Source organism: Oryctolagus cuniculus, chromosome 5 (genome assembly GCF_051225735.1).
Source record: "Oryctolagus cuniculus isolate XC-2025 breed Fujian yellow rabbit chromosome 5, ASM5122573v1, whole genome shotgun sequence".
NCBI lineage: Eukaryota > Metazoa > Chordata > Mammalia > Lagomorpha > Leporidae > Oryctolagus > Oryctolagus cuniculus.
In genome coordinates, this window is record NC_142871.1 from 85,718,882 (window position 1) to 85,745,564 (window position 26,683).

A 26,683-nucleotide genomic window follows, 5' to 3' on the forward strand; every position below is an offset into this window, starting at 1 on the left:
ATGGGAGGCAGTCCACACAGCAGACTCATAGAATGACAATTGCTTTAAGTAACACTCTGACCTCAGAATCAGCCCTTAAGGCTTCCTTTTCTGGCTGAAAAGCCCATAAGGGCATTTCAGGCATGGAAAGCCAAGACACTGTGGCAAAAAATATTCTTCTTAAAGGATCTCTGTGAACAAGACCCCAAGGGAAAGAAGGGGCCATCAAAGAAGCATGTACTTTTCTCTTAAGGGAGGAGAGAACTTCCACTTTGCTTATGGCCTTGTCTAAATCTTGTCTAAATACTGATGGAGTTTGTGGATTCAGAAGGCTACCATTGTCTAGGCAGTTCATGTCAAGAGCCTCAGGTGGTCACTGACATCATACATAGGAGTGCTAATATTTAAACTAGCAACAGGAGTCACTGTGCACTAACTCCCCATGTAGGACCTCTATCCTCAATGAGTTGTATTATGAGAGTTAACTCTGATGCTTGTTCTCAAACATTTGTGTGTATGTGTGTGTGTGTGTGTGTGCGCACAAATTGTTGAAATATTTATTTACTATAGAGTTAGTCTTCTGTGTACAAAGTTAATTGGCAGTGAATTTTAATGGAGAATGGTACTGGCATGAGGAGAGGGGGAAGGAAGATGAGGGGTAGAGAGGGTATGGTGGGGAGAATAATTATATTCCTAAGGTTATATTCCTTATAAAATAAATTATTTAATTAATTAAAAAAAGAATAGATTCTAGTTTTTATAATTTTAACATATTTTAATACTAATTTATAATCCCATATTTAGGTCATATATGAGTAAGACTTTATGATCTAGCTTTAATGTAGAAATTCAACTCTTTTTGTAAAATATAGATATATCATTCCTCAAATTCTTCATTTTAAGTTCTTTACTAACTGTAATCAATACCACAGAGAAAAACACCAAATTATTGCTCTTTAGCATTAAAGTTACTTGCAAATCTCCTCTAATTACATACTATTTTTTATACTTTATATTTTAAAAACATAAGTACTTTATGTATAAATCTCTAAAAATAGAGTAAGTTTTGTAAATATGATAAGTGTTAACATGTGTTTTATCAAAGCTGGGGGATGGTTGGCTACAATCCCATCTTTCTGATTTACAGTGAGAGCTTTTACTATTATAAAATGATAAAATGATAAGATTTTATATTATGATTGGTACTGTGATTGAAGAAAGAATGGTGTATATGAAAGCGTAGTTCATATAAGACACTTCCCACCTACAAACATGATTACCTAGATTATCAGGTCTTTTAGGCAAGGTATACATGCAAACAACATTCAAACAATTGTCCTTTACATTCTTACCAATAGCAGCTTTAATTTTTAAGCTAATAATTTAACATTTCCTTACAGTTTACATTTTCTTTAACAAGTGAAAATTTCGTGATATCAGTCAAGAATCACCTAGCAGTTGGTGTGGTATCTTTATAAATATATTATCTATTTTAAGACATTAAATCATTGAATGTCACTTTAAAATCTTTAAACATACATGCAATTTATTCCACTTCACCAAAGATAAATTTATGTATAAAACAAAGATTATATACGTAGTTCTCATTTTCTACTTACAGTAATGTCTTTTTCTAGATTAGTCCTTTGTTTCAAATGGAGTCATACATTTCTGACCTTTGGACTTAGAATCTCCTGGATTTAGACAAAAGAGGTATTCATTCTAATTAACTTCCAGCCACTTAAATGCACTCTTGTGGAAGATAAATGTTACCATTTCAAAAAAGTCTATACGGAAGTTGAACTTTGTTTTTAGGATTATTTATTTTCATTTTTGACATGAATTAAATCTCTTGTTTGTACACTTTTAGTTCTTGTATTCTGTTTCTTAAGTCTAGTAACTTTTAAAAACTTCTTTAAGAAGCTTTTGATTAATTATTGGTCCTTTTCACATACATATTCAGTCCAATATGTACACAATTTTCTGTGCATTTACAAATTTAAAACATCTAATTTCCTTCCTAAAACACTGATTTCCTAACAAACATAACCTTTTTAAAAAGATTTATTTATTCATCTGAATAGCAGAGTTAAAAAGAGAAAAGGAGAGACAGAGAGAAAAAGATGGAGTTCTTCTATATACTGGTTCAGTTCCCAAATGGCTGTGATGACCCAGACTTGCCACTCTGAAGCCAGAAGCAAGGATTTTCATCTGAGTCTCATACATCGGTACAGGGGACCAAGCACTTGACCCATCACTGCTGCTTTGCCAGGCACATTAGCAGGGAGCTGGATCAGAAATGGAGCAGCTAGGACTTGAACTGGCAAGCCATTGCAGGCAGCAACTTTACCAGTTATGCCACAATGTTCACCCCAATCTTATATTTGAGTAACAACTAGAGCCTTTTCTTCAGTAACACTGTGGTTACAAAATGAGGCCAGAAGTTGTCTTCTGGCTTATTTCTCTGCATGAAAAGGGCACTCCCCCTTTTCACCTGGACTGTGATGATATGGATGCAGTAACTGGCAAAACACCAAATCGTCTGATTGGCTTATTCATAATGAGACCCTTTAAATAAGCCAAAACATTTCCATTTTCTGAGGCAATTCTTTTTGGATGGATTTTAACATGTATTTAAACCTCATCTAGGCTCTGATTCCTTCACCCAGTAGCTTCATGCCCTCTGTCAGATCTGTTGATTACTAATAGTTGAAGCATCAGGGATCTGCTGTCACTTGTCTTAGTTCTCCTGAAAATAGATCACCTGATTGAGATGTAAAAGGAGACAGCTTTCTTCATCTGTTAGTCACCTGGCTAATTTTAGTTCTTATAACTTTTGTATTTTTCTAAACAGTGTTCAGCATGCTATTACGAATGATGGCACCAGCATTTCTCTCGATTATACCAGCTATGCTGTGGTATTGCAAATGGTGAGGAGAGGTAGCACATCTCCCCCTCAATTCAGGCCATCTTGCTGCTCCTGCTGTTCTAATTTTTCACCGGTGGAGCACCGTGATCTGTTTTGAAATAACCCCCGGAGTTCCTTCTGTCTAGTTTTACACAACACATGCATTTAGATGAACAGGGGGACAAGTCCATATTGCTTTCTCAAATTTGAATTTTTCCTCCTGGAAAATGTTTATTTACTACTTTTATTAAAAAATCCACATAAATCTTGCTTTGCTATTTGGACCATTTTTTTTTTTAACTGATCTGAGCCAACTAGGCTTTTATAATTGTTGGGGATCTTAGGGGCAACTAATAGAAGAAGGTGAGGGCTGTGAGACCTCTGCTTCCAGCCTCCCTTCCATGTGACAAGAAAGTCAGAACTCAAAATTAATCTTGCCACATATACAAGCATTTATCAGATGGGTACAAAAAATCATACAAACTACTATGAGATCTCTTTCCTTCTAGGTGATTCGGCTACATATTGTGCCAAAGTTTCACTTGTTTTGAAACTTGGTTTCTGATAACTTTGTAGACAGAATCGGGCATCAGAACTCTTTGAATTAATGACTTGATACAAAAACATTTTAGAACTGAGCCTCACTTCAGTATGATGAGTGTAAGACTTTTAGGCTTATTAGATCCCTATTATCCAATTTATGGGGAAAAGCTCAGTATATAAAATGATTCCAGCTGATCCAGACATTTTACTAATTAAATTTTACCAATGAAACTGTTAGGCTACTAAATAATCTGTTATTGGTGAGAAATCGAAGAGAGCTGAGCCCTAGAGACATTTGATTAAATTGTAGATAACCCTCCCTAGAGTGCATTTTCCCCATTAAGACAGTAACTTCCGCAAGAGTATAGATTAAAATGACTTCATACACACACACACACACACACACACACACCATCATCATCACCACCACCACCACCACCAACACCCCCACCAAGTGTATTATCTCTATACTGAATTATTTTAAAGTAAATAGAGTTTTAAATAAGCAAAAGGCAAGGAGAAATGTTACTGAAAGCTCAGAAGGCAAGTCAAAGACTTTTAAAGTATTTGTGAGAGACAATGGGGACATAGGAATTTTTGATTCACAAGCTAACTTGGTAGAGGAACAGAGTGAGACAGAGCAGAAGAATGAAGGCATGTTACAGTGGACATGCAACTCAGACTTGAGGAGTCTGGACTCAAGCTGGAAGGGCATCTGCCTTCCTGAGAACCTAGGTGGGTGATCATTCATTCATCCATCCGTTCAACCAACAGTCACTGAGAGTTACCTGCAAATCAGGAGCAATGTTAGTCCCTAGAATTCACAAACAAGTCTTTATAGAAGAGGGAAAGGAAAGGAACTAACAGTGATGGAGTTCTTATTTTGTGCATCTGTGAACTAGATGGTGACTGTAACAGCACACAACTGGGTTTACTCTGTGGCCCATTCTGAAAGCCATTTTATCATAACAAAAATTTACATTTAGTTAAAAAAATAAAGTTAGGGGGCTGGCATTGTGGTGAAGTCAGTCAAGCTGCTGACTGTGATACCAGCATCCCATGTGGGTGCTGGTTCATGTTCCAGCTGTTCTGCTTACAATACAACTCCCTGCTAATGGCCTAGAAAAAGCAGCGGAAGATGGCTCAAGTGTTTGGGCCCCCGCTACCCATGTGGGAGACTTGGATGAAGTTCTTGGATCCTGGCTTAGGACTGACCCAGCCCTGACCTTGAGGCCACTGGGGGAGTGAAGCAGTGGATGGAGGGTCTCTTCTCCGTCTCTCATTCTCTCACTGTAACTCTGATTTTCAAATAAATATTGAAAAACAAAGAGAGAAAAAGATATTAAATACTAAAAATATCACTACAAAATCCACAAGGTGTGGTGTATTGTTTTTTCTACTTTACAGTTATCTAAAATTGAAACTCAGATAAGAGAAATGTCTTGCTATAGTCATGATTATTTGGTTGAGATATAGACATCTATATTAAAGTCTAAATCTAAATATTGGATGATACATCAAATAAAAAGTTGTTTTACCAAGGCAAAAAAAAATTTCCAAAGGCAACTAATTGGTTTGAGTGTTTAAGATACTATTAGAGTAATAAGAATGATATAATTCAGTTTTCTAGTGTTTGATATTAGGAGCCAGTAGCCAAAGAGTTATAGCAGATCTAAACAGGTTAGAAGACCCTCAATGTTATTTCAACAGAAAATAGGGAAATAATTTTGCTAAATAATTTTCTATAGCAGTAATCATCACATATGTATTTGTCATTTTAGTATTTAAAGACTATGTTTATTGACCGATGTAAATTATTTTATTTTTTAAATTCTTTTTCATTTTTATTAATATAAATAGAACAGATTTCATAGATAGAATTCTAAGAAGATAACTATACTACTTTTGTTTTCACTATGTCCTAATTGATATACATTTATGTATATCTGTGTATGAGTATATACATATATCATATATGCATATTTATGTATATATACATATTATATATATAACTGATTATGTAGACATGGAAACTGAGGTTTAGAGAAATTAAATTATATAGTTATCAGGCCTATCAAGCCACAGAGTTTGATCAGTCAGTTCTGAATTTGAGGTTGATGATTTTTTTACTCTACATCAGTTGTGACTTTATATATATTAAGACACTTCAGAAATTATATTTAGTTGTCTTGCTCTTAATAAGATCAGATAGACCATATTGACATTACCTTTAATAAAATAATAATCTGTGTTTTCAACGACTGCTTGGAACAAAAGTCCCAAAATGCTTCATTGACTGCTTCAAGGCTATAGGAAGTTTTGAAATAGTTTATTTAATTAGTATTTAATTTCACAGCTTAGTTGTTAGAAACACTTCACTTTTGTTAACTTGAATCATTACTTAGATAAATTATGATTTCAAATATCTATGATGCCAAAATCTGATTTCCTTATTTCTAGAATTATCACTGCATAACAACATTCTAACTTCTCACCTAAAAATTTGTAAATCAAAAAGGGGCTTCCACGTTATCTCTTCCAATTGAACTTGAAAACTACTCTTATAAATTCTTTCTAAACATTTAAAAAATAAATTGATAACACCAATATTAATCATTTTGGCTCTTTAGAAGAGTAGTCTTTTTAGCTGAAACAAATTCCAAAAAGCAACCTTGCAGAACCTTGTGATAAACAGAGTTCATGAGTTAAAATAAACAGTCAAATAGCTAAGCGGAGTGCTTCAAGTTTAACTTTTTTCCTCTTCCTTTCTATGGAAAACCTATTTTGAATGAAATATCATCTTCAACATGAAGTATTTAAAGATATATTTAATGTCTAGCACATAGTAAGAACTTGATAAATATTTGTTTGCCATTGTTTTAAATACTTTTCAGCAACTGATTCTAATTTATAAATAAACCATCTTCTTTATTAAGTAGGTAAGATTCCTTTGAATCTGGTATATTTCATTTAGATAGAAATGATTTTCATTTATGCTTTTGAAAGGCTTTGTTTTTCCAGATTAAGAATAGTCCCTGTTTTCAGGTTTATCTTTGATAAAATGACTCTTACCTTGGTATAGGTTGAATATTTTGAATATTTTCAATCCTAAATTAGTAGTTTTTGAACATTTAAAGTCCTAAAACATTTTATTCTTCCTTATAACTCAGTTTAAGTAAGCATTTTTAGAAGTGTGATTTCCAGGGTCCCTTGTGAAAAAAATGTTCTGTGTTGAAACATGTTTGTAAAATTTTCAGCCAGATAATATTAAACAGAGTGTCCTTAACTGTAATATACATTTAAAATATGTTGTCTCAAAAATAAGAAAGAAAGAAGGAAGGAAGGAGGAAGGGTGGGGAAGAAAAAGGGAGGGAAGAAGGGAATATTATATTCTTAGAATTGTATCTATGAACAATATTGAATCTGTTAAAAACAAAAAATAAAGTTAAAAGACACCAAAAAAAAAAAAAAAACATGTTGTCAGCATTCAGGGAATTATTGTAAATATGTTAATTTACATTTACTGTTAATTTAATTTACTGAAAGAAATATATAATATGAAGCATTTATTTAATGTATCTTCATACATGACTTTCATGTGGAAAGTATTTTAAAATGGTACATTCTTTTTTGGAAGCTCCCCACATTACTGCAAAGAATTCCTTTTGAGCTAATGTTGGCAATGTTTCTTCTTCATTTGTCTTAATTCCAAAATTGTACCTATTTTTAAATGTACTTATTCTAAATTATCATGTGGTCATTATCTTAGGTGGATTAGACTCTAAAGCAAGGACAGAGTGGATGTAGTTTATCTGGAAGATACATTGGCCATCAAGGGAGTAGGAAAATGACTTAGAGTAGCACAGACAGATAGTAAAGGGCATCTAATTAAGCCAACTTCTCCAGTATAGAGTTAAAGCTTGATCCCTTAGGGAAGCTGTGATAATTTATACATGCATCAGAATTATTCCAGCTAAGAGCAAGGGAACCTGGATACATAAACCCTCACGCAATAGTTTTGGTTAAGAGCCTTGGAGGGATGTTAATTGGTTAATTTGGAATAACTCCTGACACTATACACACTCAAGTAAAATTGGGTTCTGACATCCTGAAGGCAACCCTACAAAACATAAAAATACAGAATCTGATCTTTGCAAGTCAGGTTGGCATGCACAGAAATGCAAAGGGATTCAACGAGATATAGGCTGAGGACCACCAGCATCTGACAAAATCACGAAAAAAAAAAATGTTAGACAAAGTTGAATGTTTAATCCTAACACAACTAATGTTCAACACGACAAATCTAATATAGTGGCTCATTCAGTCTATGCCAACATAAGACATAATTTTTTAAAGATTTTGAATAGAAAATGTACTGTTCTATATATAAAACTGAGTACAAAATTTTAAAGTAAGATTTCAATCCCCAAATATGATTGCTTTCTTTTCCAAAATGAGTCTTTAGATAGAAAGTACAAATCTTTTATTATGGAGAGAATTAATCTATGTCAGAATTCATCACAGGATTATGTAGAAAATTGACATCATTTTTAGATGAACTTAAGAAAAAGACTAAATTGATGTAAAGCATAAGGAAGCCAGAAGAAAATGAAAGTACTCCTAGTAAGAGGCAGAAGAAAAGACAGATGAGAACCAACCAAAGCAAACCTAATGTATCAGTCACTTCTGTCTTGGCATAGGCACATAGGAATGTTGCTCTTTCTGGTTTCCTTGTTACCAGTTAATTGTGAATGAAAGTGATGTATATAATTTGTGGGCTATATCATATAATTCTGATGAAAGAGCTTACAAAATCCTCTCGTTTCTCTATGGCATGTGGACAAATAGCATCTGAAACGATGGCTGCCCCATCTATCTGAAAGAAAGCAATGACTTTTTAAAATCACTGAAATTTTGTTAGCTTGTACTTATTTTTACACCTGAGGTGCTTAAATATAAGCCTATTTTCTAATGTCACTATAACTGTAATAGATAATTTTGTTTACCTTTTTATTGGCTAAAGTTTATGGACCACTTAAATAATGAAAATAGTCTTCTCTAATAAGTCAATGATTGTCATAAGGTATGTGTGTGTGTGAAATGATATCTTTGGGACATTTTATTCTGTAGATAAATCAACCCAAACAAGTGATTTTATAGAAAGTTACTCAACCATTTTAGATCAATGTTTATCTGTAAAACGGATTTACAGTAACAAAATCAAAGGTCTGTTGTGACAATCTAGTGCAGCACTTAGCATAGAATTTAGCACATAAAAATCTCTGTGAAAACACAAGATGATTCGTTTTCTTCATGTAATCAGTCTTCAATTTAAATCTTATGATCTTATTATGTGGTAATCTATATACATTTGGAACAAATCTGTTCACTTTAAACTACTTTCCTGTTTATACCCAAACAGATAAAAGGAAAAAATGTGCATTTGGTACTACTTCACGGAGAGAGACAACGTGATCTAGGTCACAGACACCAATTATTGTCTATTGGGGAGAAAATGTCTGCTCTAGCCCACTAAATGACTTCTATCTCCATCATTTGATGCATGACTGGCATATTGAGGTGGAGAGGCTAAATTTCAACTTCTGTTATGTTATGAGTTTAAGAATTCGTATTTTTTCCTGAAGGGTTGGAATTTAATCAGGATATGCTAAGCTGAGAAAATAAATATACGTCATCATTCACATAAGCTCCTACTGTAAAGAAATTTCTTTAGGTGTTTAAGGCATCTCCCATCGAAAACAAGTACAGAAATTGCTTTAGGTATTTAGGGCATCTTCCTGTTACAGACCCTCTCCTGCTGGACATTAAAGGAGCCAGTTCGAGGGAATGCTAGACTCCTTCCAATTTGTTATCAAAGGGTGAGCTACTTCTAAGCAAAGGCATACTAACTCTGGAAACTGGTTCCTCACCTGCCCAGCCACATACCTAAATAAGATAGTTGTTTGCTTGCTGAAATTGCCTGTGATTTACTGAATCCTGTATTATAAAACTATCCTACCTTGAGGCCAGCACTGTGGCACAGCAGGTTGAAGCCCTGGCCTGCAGTTCCAGCATCCCAAATAGGCGCTGGTTTGAGTCCCAGCTGCTCCACTTCTGATCTAGCTCTCTGCTATGGCCTGGAAAACAGTGGAAGATGGCCCAAGTCCTTGGGACCCTGCAACCACATGGGAGACCCAGAAGAAGCTCCTGGCTCCTGGCTTTCCATCAGCTCAGCTCTGGCCATTGCAGTCATTTGGGGAGTGAACCAGTGTATGGAAATCCTTTCTCTTTACCTCTGTCTCTCTCTCTGTAATTCTTTCAAATAAATAAAATAAATCTTTAAAAAAATTCTATCCTACCTTGCAGTTGTGATTTGTTAGTCCCTGGGGGCCTAAGATAACAGTGTGCACCTTGAAATTGACCTGAAACTGCTTTGATACTACCTCTAACTGTCTTGCTAAATTTTGGGTATAAAAGTAGGGGAAGACAGAGGATCCGGGCTTGACTCTTCAGACAGGAGTCTAGTCAAACCTGCATGTGTAAATAAGCTGTGTGCTTTTCCTCCCAAAGCCTCAAGTACTGTTTGGTTTTATTGGTCTTTTGTTCACAACATTCTATCAAGTACAATGTCTAGAATCCATAGCATTGGAAAAAAACAATAAATGTAATGGACCCATTATCTGGAGTGAGGTATTCAATAATGACTTAGTATCAGATCATAGGAAAGGTGGTGGCAGTTTCCACGTGCTGTTGAATGAATGATAATATAAGGAGCACTTTGGACATTTTTCTTGCAAAATGTGCCTTAAGGATTAGACATCTTACTACTCGACTTTTTACCAAAGAATTTGGGTTATTTGGATATTTTACCTGGTCTTGAACTTTATATAACCTCAAAGATGAAACACATTAACTACCCTTATATTTTAACTGCATCAACCAACCAGTTATTATGTATTGCTACAAATGAATTTCAGACCTTCAGAAACAAAACCGGAGGGAGAAAACAGAGACTGACTGGGAGATTTAGCTAGGTTCTATGCAGGACAATCAGACTGCTGAATATTCCCAATCAGCAGTAGAGAGGAGGTACATCCTGAGAGGAGGAATAGAGAATAGAGAAGCAAACAGCACTAAGCAAAAGGGCCAAATACACAAATTAAGCTGAAAGGGATTCTGTTTTGCATGCTCTGTCATTACAAAGCTAAGTCTTGGGTCAGAGACCAAGTTTAGGGCTCATTTTCTCCAAAATAGTAGGTTTAGAGCTGCAAGTACTTACTGCTGAATGATACTAAAGGCAGCATGTTCCTCCCAAATAGTCTTTTTTTTTTTCTTTTTGACAGGCAGAGTGGACAGTGAGAGAGAGAGACAGAGAGAAAGGTCTTCCTTTGCCGTTGGTTCACCCTCCAATGGCCGCCACGGCCAGTGCGCTGCAACCGGCGCACTGCGCTGATCTGATGGCAGGAGCCAGGTGCTTCTCCTGGTCTCCCATGGGGTGCAGGGCCCAAGTACTTTGGGCCATCCTCCACTGCACTCCTGGGCCACAGCAGAGAGCTGTCCTGGAAGAGGGGCAACCAGGACAGAATCCGGCGCCCCGACCGGGACTAGAACCCAGTGTGCCGGCACCGCAAGGTGGAGGATTAGCTTAGTGAGCCGCAGCGCCGGCCTCCAAATAGTCTTATTGTATATCAGGCACGCTAATTGGTTTAGTGTTTTTCTGTAATAGTCTCTAGTCCACTCCACACTATTTCACAATTTATTGTTTTGATTGAGTTTTTTTATTCACCACTCTTCTAGAACTTGTTTTTAATAATAAAAAAAAGAGACAAAATATTTTTTCTAACATGAATGGCATAAAATCCTTTCATTTAGCTACTTTTCTTTCTTGCTTGCTTCCTACAAAGATTTCAGAGGTGAGTACATAGGATCAAACAAGGATGAAAACAATATTTTTACTCAAACTGAGTTTTTAACTTTATGCTAAGGGCTAAGTGGTAGATTTTATTATTCAATAATTTATTTATTGTTAGAATAAAGGCTGTCTCCTTACAGGGAATACTTTGTCCTTTCCAGTTTTTAATTTTTGAAGATCTCAGAAAACAATTCCAATTATTTCTTAGTCTTTCTCTTCTGAACTGCCCACTTTCCATAGATGCTCTTCTAAGTGTTTCTTTCACTTCCACTTCCCTGCGTGGTTCCAGTTTGCTAGTTGGCCTCAAAGCCTTTATTATGACAAGGTTGACACAGTTGGGGCATGGAACACTGCAAACATCACCACTGGCTTTGGAGGTTTGCTTTTCTCTATTTTACCCCTCCTCCTTTTACATTGCATACTTCAGAGAAAAATGACTCATTTGACTTGCTATTGCACTAAATTTTTGTCATTGGAGGCAGGGTAAAATATCACCATAGAAACACTATTTCACATGATTATAGACTCTGGGAAAATTTTATTGCTAGTTCTCAGGATGATTTTCCTACTTGAGCCCCAAAGGTGGGCTTCTGCCAAATTTTCCAGGTCTAGCAGGAGTTATCTGAACCTCAGATAAATACCATTATTGTTGCTACTACACATTGCTTAGAAATATATTTCTGAAGACAATACTTAAAATATATCTCTTTAAACACTGAAAAAATGGACTTATTGTGTTCTGCAAGTTTTGAACTTGCCATTTGCCTCAGTGTCATGAACACTGATAAACAGCTATTTTTAGGTGCTTCTCCAAAGCAGAGCTACCTGTCATCTCTGCACACACTTATCAGCTAGTGCTTTAAAGGACTGTGGTAAGCATTAAAGCAGTAATGGAGAGTAGACAAACTTTTTTTTCTTGCTCTCACTAGATATGCCTAAACAAAGTCTGGACATTATGTATTGGACATCTACAAGAAGATTCTGAACAGTATAGAAAACAAGGTCATCAGTTAGTGATCTTTGTTACCGTGGGAGGAGTATAAAGGTGAATTCTCTGAATTTTCTTTTTGCCTTCTATATCTCAGATTTGTAGTTAAAGAACAGCAAACAAAATGCCAATGTTCTAGACAAAAAAAGCTCCAATAAAACCTGCTTTCTCTAGCCAAAATACCAGGAAAGGAGAAATGTAGAAAGACAGAAATCACTTAGATAATAATTAATCTATTTCAAATATCATAGAAAAACTGGAGCTTCACGCCTTCCCATGGAAGCTGGATGGGAAACCTAGACTTCTACTTTTGCAAAGTTGTAATGAAATGAACCAATATTCATGCATACTTAGTATCACAGAAGGCTAAGTAGATTGCTCAGACTTTCACCTGTCAAGTGGAAAAAGTTTCCATCTCCTTAATATTAGGGTCAGCTATCACTATCTGTTAGCAATGAAGAATCCTTCCCACTTCTCTCTGGGTCATGTCAGAAGATATGTAAGGGGAAAGTCAGAATTTTCACTATTGTCCAGATGACAATTTATTGTCCAATGCAGTGTCAATGCAACACACGTTGGGAAACAGAGCACCTACCTCCTCACAACAGCAATGAGGAATCCCCCCTTTTCAGTTATTAACAGAATCTTACTGGGGAAACTGGAATTCTACCTGCAAGTAATAAGGCATTTTTCCCTGCTGCAACAGTGTCAGAAAAGACTAGTTAAAACAGAAATTTAAAATGGTGTGCAGACTCTCATAATACACAAAATGCTCAGATTTCAATTGAAAATAGCTTGTTATATCAAGGAGCAGGAAGATCTCCAGCTGAATAAAAATATATCAATAATGCCAGCATCATTGGATGGCAGATATTGCTAGAATTATCTAATAAAGATTTTAAAAACATTATAAAACTACTTCAATGAATAATTATAAACACACTGGACACAAAAAGTAGAAAGTTTCAGCAAGGAAAAAGAAGTTTTGGCAAAGAAAGAGAACATATAATAATTATCAAATAGAAATTTTAGAACTGAAAAAACATCAGCTAAACTAAAAAGTATTGTTATTAGGCTCAACAGCGGAGGATCAATAAAATGGAAGTTAGAATAGTAGAAAGTACTTAACCTGAATAATAGAGAAAAAAGACTAACAGAAAAAAAAAGAACAGACTTTATATGACCTGTAGGAGTACTAGAAGCATAATATTAATACCACTAGAGTTCTAAAAAGACAGGAGAAAAATGGGGACCCAAAAGCACTAGAAGAAATAACAGAAGATAACTTAAAAAATTTGCAAGATACATAAAGCTACAGAGTCTAGAAGCTGAGTAAACTTCATGGAGGATAAACTGAAAGAAACTTATGCCAAAACATATTATAATTAAACTTCTTAAAAAAGCAATCTTAAAGGAAAACAAAGAAAAAGAAAAATTTAGTTAGAGAAGAAAAACAATTCTAAGGATTTTGGATTTTTCATCAGACATTGTGAGGCAAAAAGGTTTGGCATAATTGAATTCAGGTGCTGAAAAGGAAAGATGTCAGCCCAGGATCTCACACCAAACAAAATATCTTACAGAAATGAATGGGAAATCAAGACACTCTCAGATGAAGGAAAAATACGAGGATGTGTCATAAGCAGACCACCCTGAGAGAATGATAAAGGAATGTGCATAAGCAGAAATGTGAGAATGTAAGAAGGAGCTTTGAAACACTGGGAATGGTAAGATGAGTAAGAAAGTAGGTGTCTTCCCCCGGAGCTAGAAGACGATTTCAGGCTCTCCTGCCTTTGCACATACCACTGCCTACACTGTGCCCACTGTTTGGAGCACACTCCCATCCCATTCTACAGGGCTGGCTCCAAATCCTTCAGCAATGGTCTGGTATTGCTGTCCTCTAGGAAACTTCCTCTGACCCTTCCTATAAACTTCAAAATGACCAGTCTCTCTATTTATACAGATAAATTGATCACACTCCCATCACATTTCACTGAAACTGACCTTCCACCTCACAGTTAATAGTATGTAAAAGGCAAACAATGAATGAATATTATTACAAGTAACCATTAGAATTATAGTGTAAAAAGTGATTTCACCTTTTATGGGTCCCCTCAACCCAACTCAAACTTAAGGGCTATTTGTGTTATTCGTATACGAGTGTCAAACTGGAGGGCAATGTAGTCCAAGTGAGGAGTTTTCTTACCTCCTGGGCTTATAATATAATTTAGTAAAGAGATACAGTCCATCGTGAAGTAAAAGAAGTTGAGGGCTTGAGAACACTTAAGGGTACCTGGATGCAGTGAAAAAGATAAACCAAGAGCAAAGGAAAGGAAAAACACAATGAGAAAGAATCTCCAAGATGTAATAAATGCTCAATTAGTTGTGATTTCATGATGGCTGCTGTGGAGAAAGTACATTTTCTTTATTTTATTTTTTATTAAGATTTATTCGTATCATTTTTTAACATTTTTTTCCCAGAGAAACCTTTTGTTTAATGGATACAAACTTCATGCATTTCTTAAGTACAACTTTAGGAATATAGTGATTCTTCCTACCACGCCCACCCTCCTACTCCCACTCCCACCCTTTTTCTTCCTCCCTCTTATTCTCAGTCTTATTTTATACTAAGATCTATTTTCAATTAATTTTATACACATAAGGTTAACTCTGTAGTAAGTAAAGAGTTCAACAATTTGTATTATAAAAGAAAAAAGTAAAAGAAAAAAAGAAGAAACTTTTTCAACAATTAAAACAAGGGCTGTTCAAAGTCATTGCATCTCAAAGTTAATTTCATTTCTTTGTTTTTTTTTTTTGATAAATTTAATTAACTTTAAGAAAGCAACCAAGAGTTATACATCTTTTGTGAGCACTTAGACATAACTGTAGCTTATGAGATATGAGTATCCTTACCTAATGCATTAAGAGCAAGCAAGTCTTTGGGTATAAGTTTTGTCATTAATTAAAGAAGCACCTAAGTAAAAAAGCATTGGAGTTGGACACTTTGCACTAACTAAAATTTATGAGACATAAGTATATTCTTTACTTAATAAACTAAAATTTAATAAATCTTTGAAAGCATGTTTTATTGCTAACTCTCCGAATACAACTCTCTGAGGGCAGAGATCCTATATGGGAAGTTAGTGCACAGTGACTTCTGTTGTTCATTGGACAATTAACCCTCTTATGTTTGACCTCAGTGATCATCCAGGGCTCTTGACATGAGCTGCCTAGGCTGTGGAAGCCTTTTGAAACCACAAACTCCTTCAGTATTTAGACAAGGCCAGCAGTAAAGTGGAAGTTTTCTCCTCCCTTCAGAGAAAAGAACATCCTTCTTTGATGACCACTTCTTTCCACTGGGGTCTCACACATAGAGATCCTTCATGCAGGACACTTTTTTGCCACAGTGTCTTGGCTTTCCATGCCTAAAATGCTCTTGTGGTCTTTTCAACCAGACCAGAATGCCTTAAAGGCTGTTTCTAACTCAGAGTGCTGCTTAAAGTGATTGTCATTCTATGAGTCTGCTGGGTGGACTGCTTCCCATGTTGGAGCCCTTGTTCCTTTTTAATTCTATCTATTATTATTACTAAACACTTCATCCTATTTATATGATTACTTTGATAATCCTATCTATATGATCATTTTAACACTAAATCCTATTCATATGATCACTTTGACACTTAAAATGCTGTTTTTTACTCCCAGAGTAAGAGGATTTGAGGTCTCATGGCAAGTTTTTAATCAGTACCCTTAGAAATGAGTCTGAAGGAATGTATACAGAATTATACACCTTTACAGTTACAAACTTCATACACTTCCTAATTACAACTTTAGGAACATATTGATTCTTCCCACTGTGCCTGCCCTCCCACCTCTCTTCCTTCTCCCTCTCTTATTCCCACTATTATTTTTTACTAGGATCTATTTTCAGTTAACTTTATACACATATGAATAACTCTATATTAAGAAAAGAATTCATAAAATAGTAAGAGAGGAAAAAAGAAAAAAACAGCTATTTCTCTTCAGTTGAGATAAGGGCTGTTCAGAGTCTTTGCTTCTCAAAGTGTCAATTTCATTTCTACAGGTTGTATTTTAGGTGCTCTATAAGTTATCACAGGTCAGGGAGAACATGTGGTTATCCCTTTGAGACTGTCTTGTTTCACTAAGTATGATGTTTTCCAGACTCATCCATTTTGTTGCAAATGAACTGATTTTTTTTTAAACATTGTGTAGTACTCTGTGGTGTACATATCCCATAATTCCTTTATCTAATCTTTGGTTGACAGGAATTTGGGCTGGTTCCATGTAGTAGCTATTGTGAACTGAGCTTCAATAAACATGGGAATGCAGATATTCCTTTCAAATGCTGATTTCATGGGGCCTACTTTGCTCACTTGGTTAATCCTCCACCTGTGGTGCCAACATTCCGTATGGGTGCTGGGTTCTAGTCCCGGGTGCGCCTCTTCCAGTCCTGCTCTCTGCTGTGGCCCAGGAGGGCAGTGGCAGATGGCCCAAGTGCTTGGGCCTCTGCACCCATGTGAGAGACCAGGAAGAAGCACTTGTCTCCTGGCTTTGGATCAGCGCAGCGCCTGCTGTGGTGGCCATTTGGGGGGGGTGTGAACCAACGAAAGGAAGACCTTTTTCTCTGTCTCTCTCTCTCTCTCTCTCACGTCTGTAACTCTACCTGTCAAATAAATAAATAAAATCTTAAAAAAATGCTAATTTCATTTCTCTTGTGTAAATTCCCAGGAGTGGGATGGCTGGGTGATACAATAGGTCTATATTCAGATTTCTGAGGTATCACCATAAAGGATGAATAACCAGAATAAAAAGAGATCATGAAACTCAACAGCAACAAAATAAGCAACCAGTTAAGAAAGTACATTTTTAGCAGTAGGAAAGGTCAGCTAAAAAGTCATGGCCAGTTTACATTCATATGCACGTGTATATCTCATTGTCATGTTGGCTTGGGAAAATGGCAAAGATGTTGCCAGTCTATCTAAAGAAGTACTAAACTTTGAAGTTTTTAGATCATTTGTTCACACTGAGTTACAATTTAGGAATTATTGCTATTGGTTGCTTTGTCTTCCTATTTTTAAATTTAGGGTAGAGAATAATCTTCTATTGTAATTGACACAAGCAAAATGTTGTTAAAGTATTTGTATTATAGAAACCCAGTATGAACCATCCATAGAAATTGCTTTCAAGTACAATTAGGGGGAATATAGAATATGGATGCTTTTGGGGCCAGCATTGTGACATGACAGGTTGAACAGCAGCTTGTGACACCAGCATCCCAAATGGGCACAGGTTCTAGTCCCAGCTGTTCTAGCTCTGATCCAGGTCCATGCTAATGTGTCTCAGAAACAAGAGAAAACGGCTGAAATAGTTGTGTCTCTTGAAGATGCAGATGAAGTTCTAGGTCCTGGCTAAGGCCTGACCCAGCCCTGGCCATTAGTGCCGTTTGAGGAGTGAATCAGGTGATGGATGATCTCTCTCTGTAGCTCTACCTTTCAAATAAACAAATAATTAAAAAATAGATGCTTTTTTCTTTTTCTTATGCTAATCAGGATTCAGACATTTTTTTCCAATGCTCAAAAGTTCAGTGCTTAAATCATGGGTTAATTATGTTTTCCTGTTTGTTTCTTAAAGTTTTCTTATTAATATTTTATAGTCCTCCTGGCAGAAAACTAATTTCCCCTTTCTGGTTTAGAACATCTCTGTAATTTAAAAAAAATTAAATATGAATGTTGACTATAATAGAAATTAAAAGTGTTATCTCAAAAAATAAAACATTGAAAAATGAAAATTGAGAAAATAAACAGGGATTAAAATACAATGGCACATGGGGACATCTAAGCAATTGGAAACATTAGCCATTGTATAGCCTTAATTAGTTGGCATATGAAAGAAAGTGATAACACTCCAAAAACAAGTATAGAGGTAACTTATTTGCCTCTTTGGGATGCATATTGTTTTGCTAATGGAAAGTGAAAGAGGAGGCATTGGGTGAAAAGCTGAACTATGTTTATAAGAATGATTTTCTTAATATACTGCTAATATATGTAGCTCTGTATGTCCTCTTGCTTTTGTAAAATGATATTCATAACTTTGAAACAGTATCTTTTGCTTATTTCATTTCTAATGTTAAATGAAATACTTATTGAGTCTTTATGATGTGACCAACCCTGATGAAAATTCAAAGATTAATCAATGAGACTCCTTACCACCTAAGAATTGAAATTTCCTTAAAGAGACAAACCATAGACATTGAATGGTTGATGCAATTGTAGCTCTATTGCAGATGCATGTAGGGAAGATCTCTGTGCCAAGACAGCCACATCTTACTGGGGGTAACATAAAAAACTTATAGGAAAGGTGGTTGTCTATTGCAACGTCTTTACTTTTAACTTTTTTTTTAAACTTTAAGTAATACAAGTTTCATGTAATTAATATTTGCAGATTTAGGAACATAGTGATACTTCCCATCCTACTCTCCTTCCCACCCAGGCTCCAACCCTTCTTCCTCCTCCTTCTTTCAGTCCCACTCTTACTTTTAACAAAGACCTATTTTTAGCTTACTTAATGATCATAAAGTTAACCCTACACTAAGTAAGAGTTCAACAAATACTATAAAGAAAAAAACACTGTTTATCAACTGAAGCAATAAAGGCTGTAAACAATCATCAAATCTCAAAATGTCCATTTCACTCCAATACATTACATTTTAGGTACTCTATTAGTTACCTCAGATCAGGGGAAACATACAATTTGGAGAAAGAAAGGGACACCCAAATACAAGAAGCACATAGAACTCCTAATAGACATGAACAGAAAAGATTTTTACCCCAACACATTGTAATCAAAATTTTCACTGAGCCGGCGCCGTGGCTCAATAGGCTAATCCTCCACCTTGTGGCGCTGGCACACCGGGTTCTAGTCCCGGTCGGGGCGCCGGATTCTGTCCCGGTTGCCCCTCTTCCAGGCCAGCTCTCTGCTATGGCCAGGGAGTGCAGTGGAGGATGGCCCAGGTGCTTGGGCCCTGCACCCCATGGGAGACCAGGAAAAGCACCTGGATCCTGGCTCCTGCCATCGGATCAGCGCGGTGCGCCGGCTGCAGCGGCGGCCATTGGAGGGTGAACCAACAGCAAAGGAAGACCTTTCTCTCTGTCTCTCTCTCTCACTGTCCACTCTGCCTGTCAAAAAAAAAATTTTCACAGTAAAACGTAAAGAAAAGATTCTAACATGTGCACTAGAGAAATGGCAGATTACTTTCAGAGGATCTCCAATTAGACTCAGAGCTGACTTCTTATCAGAAACCCTACAGGCTAGAAGAGAATAATGAAACATAGTCTAAGAGAAAAAAAACTGTCAGCCAGAATACTGTACCTTGCAAAGCTCTCATTTATGAATGAGGGTGAAATAAAGACCTTCCATAAGAAACAGAAATTGAAATAATTTGTCAACACTCGTCCAGCCTTATAAAAGATGCTTAAGGGTGTGCTGCACACAGAAGCATAGAAAGATAGCCATCTCATTAGTTTTAATTTAAGTGGATTTCCCTAATCAGTCATTTGTTCACTTCTAAACTCCACAAGAATTTATAGGGTACCTAGTATGATCTGGACTAGGACCTGGTTATTCAGAGATGATTAGAATTCAGTCCATGTCTGCAAGGAGGTTTTAGTCAAATTGAGCAGACAGATACATCATCACTGCAGTTCACGACAATCTGAGTTATGTAGGAGCACAGAGAAGACAATTAGTGCAGTTTTGGTGGTAGCAGGGACATTTTAGGGAAAGATTGAACTCAAGTTGGAAAAAAGTTCCAGTATAACCAGGTGCAGAATGATGAAAGGGGTATTTCAGGCAAAGATAAAAAAAAATTATATGCAAAGTCCTACAGCAAAGAGGGAACAGAGGAAATTTGGGGGAGTGTACAGAATTATTCACATGTAATGGAAAGAGAATGATAAATAAGTGAGGCTGGAAATACTAGCAGAAATCTCTCTTTATTTTAAGGACAAAAAGTAGTAAACGTGACTGCTATTTTCCTGATTAAAATGCTTCCATGGCTTCCTGTTGCCTATGCTCCACTAAAATGCTTTAAGGGAAGCGTGGGGTGTGGCCGGTGTGTTTTTGTGTGTATGTGAGGGTTTGTGGAGACTAATGTGATCTGAGTTTAGGAGGCCATTCTACCTCAGGAGGTTGCTGAGGGAACGGGCATATTTGAAGATTGTTTGAAACCAGATTTACTTTTCATTTTTTTCTCCTTAAAGAAATGGTATTGTCTTTTCTAAAGACTTTAAAGGTCAAAGTGGATTGTGAGAAAAAGGATAATGTATCTGCATGGGTGATCTCAGTGTCTGACAGCTGGGACTTAGCAATGTTTATGGAATGAGTGAATGAATGAATAAACAGAAATACAAAGTATTCAGTACATCCTATGCCCACATTAGATGGAGCTTCATTTTTCCTTTTCTTGTTTGCTGACACCCTTTTCATCTCCTCTTCTTTCTATACTCAGTTCCCCTGGCAACTTTAATAATCTGTTTTCTCATTAGGAACCTTTTAAATTAAGAGAATTTTCCAAAATCAGTGTTTTCCCTTATGAGATGAGATGAAGTGTAGCTAGAAATGGTTAACTTTTTTCTGTCTTTTTCTTTCTTTTTTGCTAGATCATAGTGATAGGAAACAAAAACGTAGTAAAGCTGCAACACCAAGGGCAGAACAAAGAAGAAGAAAGAAAGAAAATATTTCAATCATTGCACAACAGATTTAAAACAACTATGAAAATATAGACAACATTGATCAAACTAAATATTTTTCTCTTTAAACAAAAAGACAAGAAAATAGGAAATGTTCTCCATGTTATAACCGGACAAAATTGCATAGCAGGGAATTAAGCCGAAGCTTGTCCTGCTATCCTGCGATCATATGGGCGGGAACTGAGAGACAGTGACAGGGAGTGAGGAATGAGAAGGGCACATGCCCTTCAATATTGCCCCCGGCTCTTGATTGGATTCTAGTTCTCCTGGACATTCCATTCCATTCCACTGACACTCGTGGTTAGGTGCTCCAAGGACCATGAGGTGCCAACATCTACTTACAAGTATCATCATTACACAGATGTTCCAACTACTCTGTCCCAATAGTCAGACCAGGTACTTGGAGATTGTTATTGTCTTGGAACCAATCCAGTGGCAGTGATTCTGAGTCCAACCCAGTCCAGAACTACTGGGTTCATTTCCTAAACCTGGGAGCTCTAATTTCAAATTATTCCTATGTTTTCATTAGCCCTATTGCTGAGCATTTGGTCGAGCTTACATCTCTCTCCAGGGGATTATGAGAGCTTGGAACCTGATTGTACCTTTAGATAATGCACAATTTTGTTTTGGAACAAAAGTTTTATCTGATCATATTTCTTGTAGGTATGACTTAATAAGTGGTTATCTGTGAATGGTAACTGTGAGAAAATCTGCTCGAATCAGAAATAATCATAAAAAGAGTGAATGCTCCAGTTCTTAAGGTCTGATAAAGAGTTACTGGCTAATATCAGCCTTTGAAAAATGTCATTATGCTTTGGGAGAAGGAAAAAGACTGGATATTTGTATATTCAGCATCATTCCAATAATGGGTACTATAAGTAGAACAACTTCAACCTGATTCTCTTTGTGATACCAAAATTTGTACCTCAGGACCAGTAAGGAGAATTAAATATAGTTTATAAAATCCATCTTGAAAAAGTATAGTGGAAGGAAAGCAGGTCTGTTCAGTTCTACAAACTCTAATCCTCTATTGGGCCAGGCATTACATTTACAAAGACCAAACAGACATTGTCTCTGACATGTAGGAAACAACAATCCAGATCATGAAATGTATAAGCAAATAACTTCAGACCCATTATCTAGACTTATGTAATTCTCTGTGACGTTTTCCCAGGACTGCCAGCTGGAATTTTAAAACTTGTAAATGGTCCTGATTTCTACTAGACCACAGATAGGGGAATAATTAACTGTGCTTAAGCAGTGTAGAAGCAGGGTCAGATCAGAGAAAATTATAGAGGCCAGTAACATTAAACTTTTCTTTGAAGGATAAATTGTAGTTCAGCATATTGCATGTTCAGTGAAAATAGGCTATTTTGCTCACCTTTGTATCTCTAAACATTATCTGGCATATAAGGGAAAAGATAATAGCTTTCCAAGCAAAAGAAACACATTATCGGAAGGAAGAGGAGATGAGAGTGACTCGTATATTGTTAAGGTAAAACCACCTGTTGCAACAAATAAAACCCAAAGATTCGTTGACTAAGTAAGTCAGAAGTTTATTTCTCATAATGAAAATGCCGATGTGGATGCTTCTGATTGGCTGGTTGCTTTCCTCTAATTCAGGACCTGGGCTGCTTAAATCCAAAGGAAATATTGTCATTTAGAGGGTCAGAGCTGATGGATGAGGAAAACAAGATGGAGAAAGTGTACCTGCTTGTCTAGCATAACCATTGCATTTCCTTGAGCACAAATGAGTGATGTACAGCACTCACCCTCCAGAGGTGATGATTGGTGGTGTTTATCTAGAAGCAAAGACAACTGGGAAGTGAAAATCTCGGTTTGGCAATCAGTTTTTTCAGAGACCACTCGGTGCTGTGGAAGCACTGAATAAACTGCTGGCAGCCAGCTTTTTCTTCTATAAGAGTAATGAGTTTATCAGGCAGGAAGAGAGAATATGGGGCAAAGGGATATGAAGTAGAGTGGGAAGGCAAGTAGCCTGGGGCCAGATTGTGTTCCTATGCAAGTGCTTACACGTGTACACCTGAAACATTCCAGAGGCAATGTAAATTACTGTATCAGTAGGAAGCTTAAGGTGTAGAGACGAAACTAAAAATAACAGACTTTTCATGTGCCTTTTTGTTGAAGGTCCAAGTTCTCAATGTTTCTGAATTCCTAACAACATATTTCCACTTCTCTTAAAACATTTTTTAAGTGACAGGGACTTCAGATATGACCCTCGAATTCAAACATTGATCCACTTCTGCTTCAGCCGGAGCCCAGCCCATTTTGAAATCCTCTTCATTATGTCATAAGCGTCTCTCTCTTAGTTGAAAAGAAAGTCAGAATTTACATTTATTGTTGTCAAGGATACAAGTTAAAACTCCTCAGTTACACAACTTTTTTTCCCAGTGGTCGAAAATTGGATAGGGCTAAAACATTTCAGTTGACATAAATAGATGTTCCCCAGCTGTGAGGTTGTATTCTGCAGAGTTATAACTATAGGCTGCTGGTGCCCCAGGACATATACTTACCACGGTTGGCATACAAACTGCATTTGAAACTCAAATCTCTTCAAACACTATCTTGACACAAGCTCTTTAAGAATTCAGGATTTTTTTTTAAGCAGCTCATGCTCTTTTCCTTCTAAATCTTTCTAGAGCTTTAAGGATTTGATTAAAGATTTAATTAACTTTTGATCTAGCTGTTCTACATTTTCAACAGACTTGGTGGTTGGCTCTCTGATAGATGTTTATAAAAATCTAAATAAAAATTATTTACTGGTTTATCATTTTCTAATTTGTATCCACTCTGATCTTCATTTACTTTACCAGATACATCCTGATTGTGAAGAGCTTGCTTTACAAAGACGTGGTCAGTTTTTATTACTATAATAAAATACCAGAGATAGGCTTACTTTATAAAGGAAAGAGGTTTATTCCATGCACAGTTTTGGATACTGAAACTGCAACTAGCACAATCCAGGTTCTTAGAAAAGGCCCTTTGCTGAGTCACCTCATGGCAGATGCAATGGCAGGAGCACATGTGGGAGCAAGAGGTCACTTTTGAAATAATAACAGCGAGAGATTGGAACGCTCCACATCCACTTGCAGTCTCTCAGTTGACCTAAGGACTTCCCTCTTGGCCCCAACCCTCATGCACCATCAGACTGAGGATCCAGACCCAAACACATATGACTTCAGAAGGGAAAACAACATCAAAACCATAGTACATGATGATAAAGTGGCCCGATAGGGGAATCATGGGATACAGATTGGAGGCATCTCCTGGTATTTCTCTCTGCTTCAATTCACTTCCTCCACTATACTTCCTCACAAGTGTGTAAGTATATAAAGGTAGCAGTGGTAAGAGTCCTGCCACAATCAGAATTTTGTCAAAGTCGCATTCTGGACAACCTGATTCCCACACAACAGAGGATAATGTGCTAGGGATGCAGTCTGTTTCTCAGATTGTTGAATGAGTTAGTGTAGCTATCCATGTCTCCAGTTCTTCTCCCTGCTCCTCCCTTAAACCTACTTACTACTCATCTCAACTCTAGACTGTCTGCTCCAGCAGGAGAAATAACCATCAAAAACCTGGTGATGATCATTTCAATTGCTTGTCACTCTCTTTTGCTCTCTCCTCACTCAGCCAATGTCCTTACCAAGCAATTTTCTGAGAACCAGGCTCTTAGGAGAGAGCCTCTTCCTGGTCCGTGTTTCAAGCACTGTCTTTCCTGTCTTGGAGAAACAACAATCCCTCCTGCAGGGTGTTAATTGCCTTTCATTTTTCCTCCTTCAGGACCTTGTGTATCAGCAATATCTTTTCTGTCTTACAACATTATAATTGTAACCTGTTTTTCACACATATATAAACATTCAAGTTTTTTGTATCTTTTTTTTTTTTTTGGTGAGAAAGTGCGTACTATTACAGATCCAACATTGTTAGCACTGAAAACAGAAGTTCTCATCCATGTTGTCGTGGGAAAAATAATCCCAAACTTTTCAAGTTAACAGAAATCAAAAAGGGAATAGAACAAGAAGAAAAGAGAGATAAGTAGAGAGAGAAAAAGAGAAAAGGAGAGAGTGGGAGGAGGGGAAGGAGGAAGAGGAATGGATGACATACCGTCACAAAGCAGTTTAAAATTTAATAAAAACAAGAAAATAAGAACCAAGGTCTGGAGGGGCGGGCAGGGCTGTTGATGCACTTGGAGAATGGGCTTGCACAGTCTGGAGGGGTCCTGTCTGGCCATCCGGTTGTGCTTTGCTCTGTGGGTCATGTGTTGTGTGTCAATGCTGCTCACCAGAGGGTCGGCAGGGTTGCAGTCAGTGAGTAGCAAGCAGATGGAGAGGAGGACTTTAGAAATGGTCAGGGCTGGACTCCCATTGGCCTTCAGGATGTCCAGGCAGATCACGCCCTGGCTGTTAATGTTACAGTGATAGATTCTTGTTCGGAATGTAGCCTTAGGGAGTTTAAACAGATAGTCTGGTGAAAAGGTTATGTCAAAAAAGAACCCCCCTCCTTCAAAGACAGATCCTGGAGGTCCCAATATAGTTGACCTCCATTCATAAATGTTGTCTCCTTTGGGTCCAGCACTACAGTTGGGAGGAGGCTCCAATGTAATTTCTGCAAGCTCCTTCTGAATTCTTTTAGCACCAGTCGATAATTTAGCAGCTGTCTTGCTGGATATTTTTCCCTTTGTTTTGGACTGAACTTGCTCTCGTTCTGGTTCTTGCTGAAAACTTTCAAGTTCGTCTCCATCAGAACTTCCTCCACCAGTGCTTGGACTGTTATCAACTCTTTGTCTCTCTGTGGACATTTTAGATCCATCCAGGCTGCCGCTGCCTGTAGCCATTCCAGCTCTGGCTTCCAAGCCTGCTGCCCACAGCCACCACTGTGGCCACCTGAGTCCTGAAAAATGAAGCCACCACATCTTCAGGAGGCGCTGTGCCGCTGCCTTCAGCCAGCCGTTTGCCTATACCATTTTCTTCTTAGCACTTCCACTTCATCTCCTCCTAGGTCTTCTTTCTCTTCCATTTCCTCTTTATTTTTTCTGTTTCTAAACTTTTCAATGTTTGCTTTTCTCACCGTCCCTGCCTTCAACCCAAACTCCACCTTCTTAAGTCATTGGTTCTCTTTCTAAACTCTAGACTCCTTTTACTGTCTTTTCCTTCTTCTGCCTCTTAATATAAATATCCCTAGAGGATTTGCCCAAAGCTTTCACTTCTAGAGATATTTCCATCTTTAGTAATAACTTTTATTTCTTGAGCTTCAATGATCACTCCTACTCAGATGTACTGGTTAGGAAGATATTCTCTCCCTATTATTTCATCTAGCCATATTATAATAAAAGTGCTGCAATGCAATAACTCCATGGGAAGTATAGTATGATTGAAGACATGCTTCTTTAAAAACCTAGAGAAAAAGTTAGTGTTCTGGTTGTGTTTCTGAGCCTTATTGTCATATGAAAATACAACGATTGAACAAAATGGTATCTAAAGTTTCTTTCTTCTCACAAAGTTGGTAATTCGTTTTGAATTTTAAAAAGTGCTTGATTTTTCCAGGGTCTTAACGTCTCTGGCCAACTGGAA

The 26,683-nt window shown here is 36.9% G+C and overlaps 1 pseudogene; it reads right to left on the reverse strand.

Moving 5' to 3' along the window:
• Nucleotides 1-10,467: 10,467 nt before the first annotated feature.
• On the reverse strand, nucleotides 10,468-25,911 carry LOC100345941 (ubiquitin-conjugating enzyme E2 E2 pseudogene; annotated as a pseudogene).
• Between the last annotated feature and the right edge of the window lie 772 nt (nucleotides 25,912-26,683).